At 46.5% G+C, this 10,225-nt stretch overlaps 3 non-coding genes and 1 pseudogene across 3 annotated transcripts; all 4 read left to right on the top strand.

Moving 5' to 3' along the window:
• Window positions 1-207: 207 nt before the first annotated feature.
• LOC147103828 (5S ribosomal RNA) lies at window positions 208-326 on the top strand. The gene has a single exon (XR_015072465.1). It is a non-coding gene; the product is annotated as a 5S ribosomal RNA (ribosomal RNA).
• A 2,419-nt stretch (window positions 327-2,745) lies between these two features.
• On the top strand, window positions 2,746-2,864 carry LOC147103827 (5S ribosomal RNA). The gene has a single exon (XR_015072881.1). It is a non-coding gene; the product is annotated as a 5S ribosomal RNA (ribosomal RNA).
• A 2,429-nt stretch (window positions 2,865-5,293) lies between these two features.
• On the top strand, window positions 5,294-5,412 carry LOC147103826 (5S ribosomal RNA). The gene has a single exon (XR_015072880.1). It is a non-coding gene; the product is annotated as a 5S ribosomal RNA (ribosomal RNA).
• Window positions 5,413-7,829: 2,417 nt separating this feature from the next.
• On the top strand, window positions 7,830-7,949 carry LOC147103825 (5S ribosomal RNA; annotated as a pseudogene).
• Window positions 7,950-10,225: the final 2,276 nt, after the last annotated feature.

Genomic DNA, 10,225 nt, shown 5'->3' with positions numbered 1-10,225 from the left:
AATATTTGAATAGAAGGCAATGAAGGGTTGGGCTTGTAGTTTGTTTGTGTGGGAGGCAGAGCAGCAAGAAGAGGTGGAGGGGGGGTGGGGGGTTGCGGGAGGAGTAAAATTTGTAAATGTAAATTGAGTGTTGAATACTTGTATGAATGCGTAGAAGAGAAAAAAATGGGCGACAGCTTTAAGTAAAGAGAAAGCCAGCCAGCATATGCCTACGGCCATACTAGTCTGAACGCGCCCGATCTCGTCTGATCTCGGAAGCTAAGCAGAGTCAGGCCTGGTTAGTACTTGGATGGGAGACCGCCTGGGAATACCAGGTGCAGTAGGCTTTTGCTGCCGCTACAGGCTGCTCAACGTTTTGCACACACACGCGCACACACTGCTCTTAATCAATCAACATCCTTTTTGCTGCTCTCTCTCTCTCTCTCTCTCTCGCTTTCCTTTGACCATTTCTTCGCTGCACATTCTCCTGCTGCTACACAAATGCAAGGGGCTCCAGACACAGGGCCAAAATAAGCAGAAGAAGAAAATAAGATAGCCAAAATACACACACTGGCGGAGGGCCACCAGGACACAGCAGCAGAGAGGAGAGACAAGGTGCATAGAAAACTCGGAGGGACAAACAGCAACAGAACAAAGAAGAATGTAGAAAGAGCAGCAGTTAAATTCAGGAAAAAAGCAAAGCCAACTAGCATGCTGTTGAAATGCATGTGTGTTAATGCGAGGAGTGTTACAAATAAGATTGACGAGTTGCAGGCGCAAGTTGCCACATGGGGTTATGCAATAGTAGCCATAACGGAGACCTGGCTTCAAAATGGGCGGAATTGGAAACTAAACAATCCTGGCTACAATGTAATAACATTTGTAGAAGTCGTGTGGGCAGATGTCACATGATCAGGCAGAATCATAGAAATTTACAGCACAGAAGGAGGCCATTCGGCCCATCTTGTCCGTGCCAGCCGACAAAGAGCAATCCACCCAAATCCCACTTTACAGCACTTGGTCCGTAGCCTTGTAGGTTACGGCAGTTCAAGTGCATATCCAAGTACTTTTTAAACGTGATGAGGGTTTCTGCCTCTACCACCCTTTCAGGCAGTGCATTCCAGACCCCCACCATTCACTGGGTGAAAAAATGTCTCCTCAAATTCCCTGTAAACCTCCTACCAATTACTTGAAATCTATTATTGACCCTTCTGCTAAGGGAAATAGGTCCTTCCTATCCACTCTATCTCGGCCCCTCATAATTTTACACACCTCAATTAGGTCTCGCCTCAGCCTCCTGTGTTCCAAAGAAAACAACCCCAGCCTATCCAATCTTTCCTCATAACTAAAATTCCCCAGCCCAGGCAACATCCTCGGAAATCTCCTCTGCACCTTCTCTAGTGCAATCGCATCCTTCTTGTAATGTGGTGACCAGAACTGCACGCGGCACTCTAGCTGCGGCCTAACTAGTGTTTTATACAGTTGAAGCATAACCTCCCCGCTCTTATATTCTACGCCTCGGCTAATAAAGGCAAGTATCCCGTATGCCTGCTTAACCACTTTATCTACCTGTCCTGCTACCTTCAGGGATCTGTGGACATGCACTCCAAGGTCCCGCTGATCCTCTGCATTTCTCAGTGTCCTACCATTTATTGTGTATTCCAACTGAATTCCATTTGCCACTGTTCTGCCCACTAGACGAGTCCATTGATATCTTCCTGCAGTCTACAGCATTCTGTTTCATTATTAACCACACGGCCAATTTTTGTATCATCTGCAAACTTCTTAATCATACTTCCTACATTCAAATCCAAATCATTGATATATACCAGAAAAAGCAAAGGGCCCAGTACTGAGTCGGTGCAGGCTCGATGGGCCGAAATGGCCTCTATCTGCACTGTGGGGTTTCTGTGATTCTGTGAGCCCTGCGGAACCCCACTGGAAACAGCCTTCCGGTCACAAAAACACCCTTCGACCATTACCCTTTGTTTCCTGCCTCTGAGCCAATTTTGGATCCAACTTGCCACTTTGCCTTGGATCCCATGGGCTTTTACTTTCGTGACCAATCTGGCATGCGGGACCTTATCAAAAGCCTTGCTAAAATCCATATAGACTACATCAAAGGCACTACCCTCATCGACCCTCCTTGTTACCTCCTCGAAAAATTGAATTGCGTTAGTCAGACACGACCTTCCGTTAAGAAATCCATGCTGACTGTCCCTGATTAATCCGTGTCTTTCTAAATGAAGATTTCTCCTGTCCCTCAGAACTTTTTCCAATAATTTTCCCACCACCGAGGTTAGGCTGACTGGCCTGTAATTATGCGGTCTATCCCTCTCTCCCTTTTGAAAGAGCGGTAGCACGTTAGCAGTCCTCCAGTGGTCGGGCACCACACCTGTAGCCAGAGAGGATTGTAAAATGATGGTGAGAGCCTGTGCTATTTGGTGTCTTACTTCTCTTAAGAGTGTGGGATAGATTTGATGCGGGCCTGGGTATTTGTCCAGTTTGAAAGATGCTACAGCCCTTAAGACTTGGTGTTTGAGCATGTTTATTTGATGTAATATTTGAATAGAAGGCAATGAAGGGTTGGGCTTGTAGTTTGTTTGTGTGGGAGGCAGAGCAGCAAGAAGAGGTGGAGGGGGGGTGGGGGGTTGCGGGAGGAGTAAAATTTGTAAATGTAAATTGAGTGTTGAATACTTGTATGAATGCGTAGAAGAGAAAAAAATGGGCGACAGCTTTAAGTAAAGAGAAAGCCAGCTAGCATATGCCTACGGCCATACTAGTCTGAATGCGCCCGATCTCGTCTGATCTCGGAAGCTAAGCAGAGTCAGGCCTGGTTAGTACTTGGATGGGAGACCGCCTGGGAATACCAGGTGCAGTAGGCTTTTGCTGCCGCCACAGGCTGCTCAACGTTTTGCACACACACGCGCACACACTGCTCTTAATCAATCAACATCCTTTTTGCTGCTCTCTCTCTCTCTCTCTCTGTCTCTCTCTCTCGCTTTCCTTTGACCATTTCTTCGCTGCACATTCTCCTGCTGCTACACAAATGCAAGGGGCTCCAGACACAGGGCCGAAATAAGCAGAAGAAGAAAATAAGATAGCCAAAATACACACACTGGCGGAGGGCCACCAGGACACAGCAGCAGAGAGGAGAGACAAGGTGCATAGAAAACTCGGAGGGACAAACAGCAACAGAACAAAGAAGAATGTAGAAAGAGCAGCAGTTAAATTCAGGAAAAAAGCAAAGCCAACTAGCATGCTGTTGAAATGCATGTGTGTTAATGCGAGGAGCGTTACAAATAAGATTGACGAGTTGCAGGCGCAAGTTGCCACATGGGGTTATGCAATAGTAGCCATAACGGAGACCTGGCTTCAAAATGGGCGGAATTGGAAACTAAACAATCCTGGCTACAATGTAATAACATTTGTAGAAGTCGTGTGGGCAGATGTCACATGATCAGGCAGAATCATAGAAATTTACAGCACAGAAGGAGGCCATTCGGCCCATCTTGTCCGTGCCAGCCGACAAAGAGCAATCCACCCAAATCCCACTTTACAGCACTTGGTCCGTAGCCTTGTAGGTTACGGCAGTTCAAGTGCATATCCAAGTACTTTTTAAACGTGATGAGGGTTTCTGCCTCTACCACCCTTTCAGGCAGTGCATTCCAGACCCCCACCATTCACTGGGTGAAAAAATGTCTCCTCAAATTCCCTGTAAACCTCCTACCAATTACTTGAAATCTATTATTGACCCTTCTGCTAAGGGAAATAGGTCCTTCCTATCCACTCTATCTCGGCCCCTCATAATTTTACACACCTCAATTAGGTCTCGCCTCAGCCTCCTGTATTCCAAAGAAAACAACCCCAGCCTATCCAATCTTTCCTCATAGCTAAAATTCCCCAGCCCAGGCAACATCCTCGGAAATCTCCTCTGCACCTTCTCTAGTGCAATCGCATCCTTCTTGTAATGTGGTGACCAGAACTGCACGCGGCACTCTAGCTGCGGCCTAACTAGTGTTTTATACAGTTGAAGCATAACCTCCCCGCTCTTATATTCTACGCCTCGGCTAATAAAGGCAAGTATCCCGTATGCCTGCTTAACCACTTTATCTACCTGTCCTGCTACCTTCAGGGATCTGTGGACATGCACTCCAAGGTCCCGCTGATCCTCTGCATTTCTCAGTGTCCTACCATTTATTGTGTATTCCAACTGAATTCCATTTGCCACTGTTCTGCCCACTAGACGAGTCCATTGATATCTTCCTGCAGTCTACAGCATTCTGTTTCATTATTAACCACACGGCCAATTTTTGTATCATCTGCAAACTTCTTAATCATACTTCCTACATTCAAATCCAAATCATTGATATATACCAGAAAAAGCAAAGGGCCCAGTACTGAGTCGGTGCAGGCTCGATGGGCCGAAATGGCCTCTATCTGCACTGTGGGGTTTCTGTGATTCTGTGAGCCCTGCGGAACCCCACTGGAAACAGCCTTCCGGTCACAAAAACACCCTTCGACCATTACCCTTTGTTTCCTGCCTCTGAGCCAATTTTGGATCCAACTTGCCACTTTGCCTTGGATCCCATGGGCTTTTACTTTCGTGACCAATCTGGCATGCGGGACCTTATCAAAAGCCTTGCTAAAATCCATATAGACTACATCAAAGGCACTACCCTCATCGACCCTCCTTGTTACCTCCTCGAAAAATTGAATTGCGTTAGTCAGACACGACCTTCCGTTAAGAAATCCATGCTGACTGTCCCTGATTAATCCGTGTCTTTCTAAATGAAGATTTCTCCTGTCCCTCAGAACTTTTTCCAATAATTTTCCCACCACCGAGGTTAGGCTGACTGGCCTGTAATTATGCGGTCTATCCCTCTCTCCCTTTTGAAAGAACGGTAGCACGTTAGCAGTCCTCCAGTGGTCGGGCACCACACCTGTAGCCAGAGAGGATTGTAAAATGATGGTGAGAGCCTGTGCTATTTGGTGTCTTACTTCTCTTAAGAGTGTGGGATAGATTTGATGCGGGCCTGGGTATTTGTCCAGTTTGAAAGATGCTACAGCCCTTAAGACTTGGTGTTTGAGCATGTTTATTTGATGTAATATTTGAATAGAAGGCAATGAAGGGTTGGGCTTGTAGTTTGTTTGTGTGGGAGGCAGAGCAGCAAGAAGAGGTGGAGGGGGGGTGGGGGGTTGCGGGAGGAGTAAAATTTGTAAATGTAAATTGAGTGTTGAATACTTGTATGAATGCGTAGAAGAGAAAAAAATGGGCGACAGCTTTAAGTAAAGAGAAAGCCAGCTAGCATATGCCTACGGCCATACTAGTCTGAATGCGCCCGATCTCGTCTGATCTCGGAAGCTAAGCAGAGTCAGGCCTGGTTAGTACTTGGATGGGAGACCGCCTGGGAATACCAGGTGCAGTAGGCTTTTGCTGCCGCCACAGGCTGCTCAACGTTTTGCACACACACGCGCACACACTGCTCTTAATCAATCAACATCCTTTTTGCTGCTCTCTCTCTCTCTCTCTCTCGCTTTCCTTTGACCATTTCTTCGCTGCACATTCTCCTGCTGCTACACAAATGCAAGGGGCTCCAGACACAGGGCCGAAATAAGCAGAAGAAGAAAATAAGATAGCCAAAATACACACACTGGCGGAGGGCCACCAGGACACAGCAGCAGAGAGGAGAGACAAGGTGCATAGAAAACTCGGAGGGACAAACAGCAACAGAACAAAGAAGAATGTCGAAAGAGCAGCAGTTAAATTCAGGAAAAAAGCAAAGCCAACTAGCATGCTGTTGAAATGCATGTGTGTTAATGCGAGGAGCGTTACAAATAAGATTGACAAGTTGCAGGCGCAAGTTGCCACATGGGGTTATGCAATAGTAGCTATAACGGAGACCTGGCTTCAAAATGGGCGGAATTGGAAACTAAACAATCCTGGCTACAATGTAATAACATTTGTAGAAGTCGTGTGGGCAGATGTCACATGATCAGGCAGAATCATAGAAATTTACAGCACAGAAGGAGGCCATTCGGCCCATCTTGTCCGTGCCAGCCGACAAAGAGCAATCCACCCAAATCCCACTTTACAGCACTTGGTCCGTAGCCTTGTAGGTTACGGCAGTTCAAGTGCATATCCAAGTACTTTTTAAACGTGATGAGGGTTTCTGCCTCTACCACCCTTTCAGGCAGTGCATTCCAGACCCCCACCATTCACTGGGTGAAAAAATGTCTCCTCAAATTCCCTGTAAACCTCCTACCAATTACTTGAAATCTATTATTGACCCTTCTGCTAAGGGAAATAGGTCCTTCCTATCCACTCTATCTCGGCCCCTCATAATTTTACACACCTCAATTAGGTCTCGCCTCAGCCTCCTGTGTTCCAAAGAAAACAACCCCAGCCTATCCAATCTTTCCTCATAACTAAAATTCCCCAGCCCAGGCAACATCCTCGGAAATCTCCTCTGCACCTTCTCTAGTGCAATCGCATCCTTCTTGTAATGTGGTGACCAGAACTGCACGCGGCACTCTAGCTGCGGCCTAACTAGTGTTTTATACAGTTGAAGCATAACCTCCCCGCTCTTATATTCTACGCCTCGGCTAATAAAGGCAAGTATCCCGTATGCCTGCTTAACCACTTTATCTACCTGTCCTGCTACCTTCAGGGATCTGTGGACATGCACTCCAAGGTCCCGCTGATCCTCTGCATTTCTCAGTGTCCTACCATTTATTGTGTATTCCAACTGAATTCCATTTGCCACTGTTCTGCCCACTAGACGAGTCCATTGATATCTTCCTGCAGTCTACAGCATTCTGTTTCATTATTAACCACACGGCCAATTTTTGTATCATCTGCAAACTTCTTAATCATACTTCCTACATTCAAATCCAAATCATTGATATATACCAGAAAAAGCAAAGGGCCCAGTACTGAGTCGGTGCAGGCTCGATGGGCCGAAATGGCCTCTATCTGCACTGTGGGGTTTCTGTGATTCTGTGAGCCCTGCGGAACCCCACTGGAAACAGCCTTCCGGTCACAAAAACACCCTTCGACCATTACCCTTTGTTTCCTGCCTCTGAGCCAATTTTGGATCCAACTTGCCACTTTGCCTTGGATCCCATGGGCTTTTACTTTCGTGACCAATCTGGCATGCGGGACCTTATCAAAAGCCTTGCTAAAATCCATATAGACTACATCAAAGGCACTACCCTCATCGACCCTCCTTGTTACCTCCTCGAAAAATTGAATTGCGTTAGTCAGACACGACCTTCCGTTAAGAAATCCATGCTGACTGTCCCTGATTAATCCGTGTCTTTCTAAATGAAGATTTCTCCTGTCCCTCAGAACTTTTTCCAATAATTTTCCCACCACCGAGGTTAGGCTGACTGGCCTGTAATTATGCGGTCTATCCCTCTCTCCCTTTTGAAAGAACGGTAGCACGTTAGCAGTCCTCCAGTGGTCGGGCACCACACCTGTAGCCAGAGAGGATTGTAAAATGATGGTGAGAGCCTGTGCTATTTGGTGTCTTACTTCTCTTAAGAGTGTGGGATAGATTTGATGCGGGCCTGGGTATTTGTCCAGTTTGAAAGATACTACAGCCCTTAAGACTTGGTGTTTGAGCATGTTTATTTGATGTAATATTTGAATAGAAGGCAATGAAGGGTTGGGCTTGTAGTTTGTTTGTGTGGGAGGCAGAGCAGCAAGAAGAGGTGGAGGGGGGGTGGGGGGTTGCGGGAGGAGTAAAATTTGTAAATGTAAATTGAGTGTTGAATACTTGTATGAATGCGTAGAAGAGAAAAAAATGGGCGACAGCTTTAAGTAAAGAGAAAGCCAGCTAGCATATGCCTACGGCCATACTAGTCTGAATGCGCCCGATCTCGTCTGATCTCGTGAAACTAAGCAGAGTCAGGCCTGGTTAGTACTTGGATGGGAGACCGCCTGGGAATACCGGGTGCAGTAGGCTTTTGCTGCCGCCACAGGCTGCTCAACGTTTTGCACACACACGCGCACACACTGCTCTTAATCAATCAACATCCTTTTTGCTGCTCTCTCTCTCTCTCTCTCTCTCTCTGTCTCTCTCTCTCGCTTTCCTTTGACCATTTCTTCGCTGCACATTCTCCTGCTGCTACACAAATGCAAGGGGCTCCAGACACAGGGCCGAAATAAGCAGAAGAAGAAAATAAGATAGCCAAAATACACACACTGGCGGAGGGCCACCAGGACACAGCAGCAGAGAGGAGAGACAAGGTGCATAGAAAACTCGGAGGGACAAACAGCAACAGAACAAAGAAGAATGTAGAAAGAGCAGCAGTTAAATTCAGGAAAAAAGCAAAGCCAACTAGCATGCTGTTGAAATGCATGTGTGTTAATGCGAGGAGCGTTACAAATAAGATTGACGAGTTGCAGGCGCAAGTTGCCACATGGGGTTATGCAATAGTAGCTATAACGGAGACCTGGCTTCAAAATGGGCGGAATTGGAAACTAAACAATCCTGGCTACAATGTAATAACATTTGTAGAAGTCGTGTGGGCAGATGTCACATGATCAGGCAGAATCATAGAAATTTACAGCACAGAAGGAGGCCATTCGGCCCATCTTGTCCGTGCCAGCCGACAAAGAGCAATCCACCCAAATCCCACTTTACAGCACTTGGTCCGTAGCCTTGTAGGTTACGGCAGTTCAAGTGCATATCCAAGTACTTTTTAAACGTGATGAGGGTTTCTGCCTCTACCACCCTTTCAGGCAGTGCATTCCAGACCCCCACCATTCACTGGGTGAAAAAATGTCTCCTCAAATTCCCTGTAAACCTCCTACCAATTACTTGAAATCTATTATTGACCCTTCTGCTAAGGGAAATAGGTCCTTCCTATCCACTCTATCTCGGCCCCTCATAATTTTACACACCTCAATTAGGTCTCGCCTCAGCCTCCTGTATTCCAAAGAAAACAACCCCAGCCTATCCAATCTTTCCTCATAGCTAAAATTCCCCAGCCCAGGCAACATCCTCGGAAATCTCCTCTGCACCTTCTCTAGTGCAATCGCATCCTTCTTGTAATGTGGTGACCAGAACTGCACGCGGCACTCTAGCTGCGGCCTAACTAGTGTTTTATACAGTTGAAGCATAACCTCCCCGCTCTTATATTCTACGCCTCGGCTAATAAAGGCAAGTATCCCGTATGCCTGCTTAACCACTTTATCTACCTGTCCTGCTACCTTCAGGGATCTGTGGACATGCACTCCAAGGTCCCGCTGATCCTCTGCATTTCTCAGTGTCCTACCATTTATTGTGTATTCCAACTGAATTCCATTTGCCACTGTTCTGCCCACTAGACGAGTCCATTGATATCTTCCTGCAGTCTACAGCATTCTGTTTCATTATTAACCACACGGCCAATTTTTGTATCATCTGCAAACTTCTTAATCATACTTCCTACATTCAAATCCAAATCATTGATATATACCAGAAAAAGCAAAGGGCCCAGTACTGAGTCGGTGCAGGCTCGATGGGCCGAAATGGCCTCTATCTGCACTGTGGGGTTTCTGTGATTCTGTGAGCCCTGCGGAACCCCACTGGAAACAGCCTTCCGGTCACAAAAACACCCTTCGACCATTACCCTTTGTTTCCTGCCTCTGAGCCAATTTTGGATCCAACTTGCCACTTTGCCTTGGATCCCATGGGCTTTTACTTTCGTGACCAATCTGGCATGCGGGACCTTATCAAAAGCCTTGCTAAAATCCATATAGACTACATCAAAGGCACTACCCTCATCGACCCTCCTTGTTACCTCCTCGAAAAATTGAATTGCGTTAGTCAGACACGACCTTCCGTTAAGAAATCCATGCTGACTGTCCCTGATTAATCCGTGTCTTTCTAAATGAAGATTTCTCCTGTCCCTCAGAACTTTTTCCAATAATTTTCCCACCACCGAGGTTAGGCTGACTGGCCTGTAATTATGCGGTCTATCCCTCTCTCCCTTTTGAAAGAACGGTAGCACGTTAGCAGTCCTCCAGTGGTCGGGCACCACACCTGTAGCCAGAGAGGATTGTAAAATGATGGTGAGAGCCTGTGCTATTTGGTGTCTTACTTCTCTTAAGAGTGTGGGATAGATTTGATGCGGGCCTGGGTATTTGTCCAGTTTGAAAGATGCTACAGCCCTTAAGACTTGGTGTTTGAGCATGTTTATTTGATGTAATATTTGAATAGAAGGCAATGAAGGGTTGGGCTTGTAGTTTGTTTGT

Source organism: Somniosus microcephalus, chromosome 19 (genome assembly GCF_052327205.1).
Source record: "Somniosus microcephalus isolate GS21.2 chromosome 19, FLI_Smic_1.0, whole genome shotgun sequence".
Taxonomy (NCBI): Eukaryota; Metazoa; Chordata; class Chondrichthyes; order Squaliformes; family Somniosidae; genus Somniosus; species Somniosus microcephalus.
This window is presented reverse-complemented; position numbering and strand designations above follow the sequence as displayed.